This window comes from Hakea prostrata, chromosome 10 (genome assembly GCF_041222555.1).
Source record: "Hakea prostrata isolate BN-2017 chromosome 10, UWA_Hpros_2, whole genome shotgun sequence".
NCBI classification, from domain to species: domain Eukaryota; kingdom Viridiplantae; phylum Streptophyta; class Magnoliopsida; order Proteales; family Proteaceae; genus Hakea; species Hakea prostrata.
In genome coordinates, this window is record NC_142609.1 from 19,960,807 (window position 1) to 19,966,806 (window position 6,000).

A 6,000-nucleotide genomic window follows, 5' to 3' on the forward strand; every position below is an offset into this window, starting at 1 on the left:
ATTAGAAGATTTAAGTGTTTTGGGAGAAGCAAAAATTCCTGAGAATAGTGGATTTCATAGGTCATTGCACAAGGATCATCTTGGATGAAATTTTGGGTAGTCATGCAATTGTTTTCTGGGTTCACCTTCAACTACAAAAACGTAGTGTATGAAGTCTTCTTTCCAACAAATTTTTTGGATTGTGATTCCAATATCAAACAAGAAAGTTATGATGTTTCTCATGGGCAGTGTAGACCTTTGATGAAATTTGCTCTTTATGATGTTATCTATATTCAGGGGTTCAAAAATAAATTTTAAAGAGTTTGGGTTTTTGAAAAAAGTTTGATGTCTCAATGAGGAATGTGTAATTTTGAAAGTTTGAATGGTGTGAATCTAATAGATATTAGAAGGACATGGATGAAGATACTATTTTAAGGGCCGAGTTGATGCGCTTGGTTTTCAAGTTTCCAAGACAAAAAGATTTTATCGCGAGGTGTTTGGTTGGCTGGGAGTATATATATATATGGTATGCTGCAAAATATAGTGATTAAAATGATCCAGTGTGTTTCATGTCTAAGTTTGAATAAAAAAAAGATTATATTTTAAATAATCTTGTGAGGTCTAATATAACTTAAGACATTCAACGGCTAAGATCTCACCCTCCATTTTCTAGTGGATATCCAACGGTTGTGTGATTAGATTCTCTTTGGGGCTCATCCCGAAGATAAAATCCAACGCTTCCTATACATCAATGTTCATCCTCTTTAAAAAGCTCGAATTTGAGCGAAATAGTAGCGGATTTTTTAGATTTTTGACTTGTAGAGACTAAGAAAAACAAGGAAGAGCCAAGAAGCAAGGTTGGTATGGAGAATAAACTCGGATGCATATTTTGGCGAAAACGTTGAAGAAGAAGGTGAGTAATCTATTGTAATCTCCGTCATTCGAAAAGTTTCACCTTTTAAGTGGTTGCTTATTGGTGCAAGAGTTCATATTGGAGTTGGTGTTCCATGTTTTGAATGTATTGGGAATGAGTGATCTCTAATCATTTTACAGAACATGATTTTAGTTGGAAAGTATTGAGTAAATACGAAGCTCTATTTAGGGAATTACCCTGTGGATGTAGGCAATTCACGTAAATTTGGTGTCTTGTGTTTCTAGTTTATTGCACTGTATACATTGGAGTGTTTTGATTGCAGAGTGGTGGTACACTATCTGGTAGACTTAGCCACATTGTGTTGTGTGGTGGACGTGTCTTTGTGTAATTGATAACTACAAAATTATCTTGATCGACCTTATCTTGAGATTAAGGAAGCGTCAAATTAAAGAGAATTTTAGAAGACACTGATTCACTCCCCCCCCCCCCCCCCCCCCTAGTGTCAATTTGGAAATAAGAAGTGGTATTAGAACTTGGTTCCCGTGGAGAAAAGTTTAACCACTTTTGGATTTGATCAAAGAGGCTGTAAAAATGGCTATAAGTGAAGGAAGTTCAGAAAACTTTGGGAAAGTTCCTGTCTTTAATGGTACAAGATATGTTTTTGGAAAAAGAATGCAGATATACATTGGGTCACTAGGGTATGATGTATGACAATCAATAATTAATGGTTTTGAGGAACCAATAGCTCCACTACAGATAATTTTGGAAAAGAATGCAGATATACATTGGGTCACTAGGGTATGATGTATGACAATCATAATTAATGGTTTGAGGAACCAATGCTCCCTTCGGATGCGCTAAAAGGCTGCACTTATCTTGGGCACTAAATGCTTTTGGTGGGTGTGGTGCTGGTTAGTATGGTTGAAACAATTAAGAAGTATGAGACAGGTTGATAAACATCTATATAGAGGATGCCAAAGTTAAGAAAGCAAAACTACAAATCTTCATAGCACAATTTGAAAGTCTCAAAATGACTAAAGAAGAAGACATAGACAACTATATGATATGTCAAAAGATTTTTTTGATTTGTGTTACCCAAATATGACTCCAAAGTCTCAGCCATTGAAGAAACCAAAGACTTGGATACAATCACTCTTGATGAAGTTCATGGAACACTTAAAACTTATGAGATGAAAACTGGAAAGAGCAAGTTCACAGAGAAAGAAACATCATTCAAAGCGAAGAAGATTAAGGTTAGAGGAGAAAAAGAATATGAGGACTCTGTTTAGGAATTAATAGCTTACTTAGCTACAAAGTTCAAGAAATAAATAGGTAAACACAAGGGGAAGTCACCTTTTAAGTGCTTTAATTGTAGTTGAATATGCACCTCTGTCGGCAAAAAGAAAGTGGAGGAGAGGCATGATAGGAGGGAGATTAAAAACACCAAAAAGTTCTTAGAAGAAAGTCTTTTGACTAAGAGATGCTACTCTTTGAGAGATCTTGAGCATCTCGGTGTGTGTTCTTTTTGGTTATTGAAATGATGAATCACCTCAGTCAAAGTCTAATGATGATGAGCCTTAGGTGTTGATTTGTTGGTGTTGTACTTTGCCTTGCTTAATCTCAGGAAGAAGAAGAATCGAAACAAAGAATCAACTTAAGTTAGAGACAACAAACAAGATTGCCTATCATTAGGCATGTCTAATGACTCATCATCTTGCCTCTCTCTCGTGTAGGTGGAGCTTGAGGAGATTGGTTAGACATGAGCTTGAAGGAGAGGAGTTATTTAGCCTCCACATCATTCAGTCCAACTACTTTGAACTCCAAGGACAAGGAAGTCAAAAATCAAGTGTCTAAGACTGCTCGATTTTCCTCTTGTAGAGCAAGAGACAATGTGCTGGAAGAGATTTTGAGCATTCAGAGATCACCTTGTATCAAAACTGGACTTGGGTACTTTGAAGGGAAACATTCAAATGCGGGAAAACCAAAGGAAGTGGACGACAAATCCTGAGTCTTGATGAGAAGCAACAAAGAATCCATGTGTCGGCAAGACTGATCCAAAAATGAGTAAGATGGCTATACTGGAGTTTATCATAAAAAATTTAAAGGTCAAGGCTTTAATGGATATTATTACGGATGCAACAACTTTGGACACAAAGTGACAAATTGTAGAACATAGAATAGGAATGTGGCATTCAACAACTAACAGATTTGCATCATTAGATGAGGTTGAAATAGAGTGCTTCACGTGTTTCAAGTTGAGACATATTGCAAGATATTGTTGGATTGTGCTTCCTTCACAGAAGAAAAGAAACCTACCACTCAAGCAAGCGCAAAGACATGCACAAACAATTCAAAGAAAGCTTAGAGAACCTATTACTATATTAGATAATGTAGTTTGGGTTGAAAAAGGACAAAAGGAAAAGACACTACTTGGTAGTTCAAACAACTTTCAAGGCTCATAGTAGTGAGGCACCTTGGATTCTTGATAGTGGGTGTTCCACACATATAACAGGTGGGAGGAATAAATTGTCAAGCATGGATGCAATAAAAGGTGGCTCAGTGAGATTTGGCAACAATAATGGGGCCAAGATTGAAGGTAGATGCACATTTAAGCTGGATGAAGGAAAGTTGAAATCCAATAATGTCTTATATGTGAGTGGATTCAAACACAATTTTCTCAGTATAAGCCAAATTTGTGATGGTAGATATGAAGTTATTTTCACTAAAGAAGGATGTGAAATCAAGAAGTCAAAGAGTAACAAAACAGTGGTCAAGGAACCAGGACTACAAGAAACTTATATGTCTTGTCAAATGCTAGTAGAGACAAGTGCATTGTGAGTCAAGAGAATTAAAGTTTGTAATGTCATATAAATTTCATGAATCTTACCAAGCTCAGTAAGAGGGAAGTTGTGAGAGATTTTCCAAAGATTAAGAGGCCTACAAATCATGTATGTGGTCCATGTTAAAAAAGGAAGCAAACTAGAGACACTTACAAGCCCAAGGAGTTTCACATACGTAGTCCTCTTGATTTAATTCACACCGACTTATGTGGTCTTCTAAGAATAGAAGCTGTTGGAGGAGAAAGGTACTTCATGCTTTTCATTGATGAATGCATAAGAATGACTTGGGTATCCTTCCTAAAATAGAAGACATAAGCACTGGATAGTTTCATAGCTTTAAAAAAAAGAGGAAAATGTAACAAGAAAGACTATAAAATGCTTAAGGTCAAATCAATGTAAGGAATATACATGGAAAAAATGGAGTGGTGGAAATAAAGAATCAAACTATTCAAGAAATGGCAAGAATAGTGCTTTAGGAAAATAATGTATCAAGAAGGTCTTGGAGTGTCACATCTCGCCCTAAATCCACCAAGGGGGTACCTTATCTGGTTTATCGAGGGAGTGAATTACGGTCCCACCGATCAAGTTTAGGAACGATCATAGTCACTTAGCACAATAATATAATCAAAAGCAAGAACAATTCTTTGTATTCATATGATTTAATAATAAAAGTCAATAAAGGATCTCAGAAGGATCACAAGAAACATCAAAGTGCGGAAATGATACAAATCGGACAAAATAGTCAAAGTGTGAAAAGGAAGGGAAAACCCGTCCTTTAATAATAGCGGAAGGTAGATCGACTGAAATTAAGGGTTACAACCGGTTCCCAAAATGACAAGGGAACAAACTAAACTACAGTCTCGACTATTCAAATAAAAATGTTAAAAAGGGAATGAGACGATATCCCATCCCTAACACTTAAGTACAAAACTGAATTGCTCCAGATAAGTCCCAATCTCGGACTACTAGTCTTTATCAACTTGTACACCGTGACCAGTGGGGTACGGGTCATCAACTTGGTTTTCAGAGTGTTGATTGTCAAAGTCGACAGTAGTAGTACCTGCAATAGAGTCTAACAAAGATGTTGCAAAAAGGAGGGAGTTCAAAAAAACTCAGCAAGGCAATTATTCCATAAAACATAAGCCATATGATACAAACCATAACAAGATGCAATATGATATGAAACACATGATGCAAGTATGATTCTAACTCTATGAATGCTAGTCTCTAAGGTAGACATGCTTTAAGTCATAGCACCATACTTCTTTGGGTCGTCAGTCACTCCCCCTCAACTCATTCCGTATCTTGTGACTGCCGTGGTAGTTGGGTAAAGTCCTCTCAAACCATGGTAGGGGATTCAGTCACCACTCTCTCACATCACCATTTGGTATAAGTATTGGCGCATGTCAAGATAAAGCCTAGCCCAATGCAAGTCTTCTACTCAATCATATCAACTCAGATCCAAGTACGTCCATTCCTCGCCCTGGGCGATCCTTTCCAGTATCCTTCACACTAGAGTCAGCGTTATCCCGGATTACGGACTCATCAACCCTATTGGTCATCCACAAATAGTAAACGGGAAGCTCGCACGTCCTCTCACGGGTTGGTTATCAGTCTTGAGCGCCCGTGAGCCCAAGTCTAGCTATTTGCAACCCTACCAATAAATGGCCCCTTTAGGGTATTCGTAGTATAGTTTATCTCCTCTCATGGGTTGGTTACCGGTCTTGAGCGCCCATCAAACCATACCCTACCACGGGTTGTTCGGTCTCAATGCCCTTTCGATTTGGGTCTAATACGACAGGGACATCCTAGCCAAACAACTAGACAATCCTATGTATGTCATCCAATAACCCGGGAAAGTATCGATAGGCACCTTCGGAGAACATCCCATACTATTCCCTCCGATGCCCAAGAATAGAAGTGTCAATAGGACACTTCCCAATCCCAAGTTATACCTAAGCAATCACATACTCAAGTCCATCATATCTTATACATTTAATACATCATCATGATAAAAGTTAAATCATAACATCAAAATGATCCACATGAATACAAGTAACAAGAATAATAAATCATTATGACAAGAGTATATGAAATCACAATACTACTGTTCTAAAACATGTATAGCAGTCCTATGATATTCAAAAGCAATTAGGAGACTATGTTCACTAAGTAAAAGCACCAAAACATAAGTACATAGCATATGTGTTTATGGAGATAACCATCCTTACCTTAGGTTGAGTTGATGATGAATCAAGATTTACCAAGGAATGATCCAAAAGTAGTGTTAAGACCCTAAACAAACAT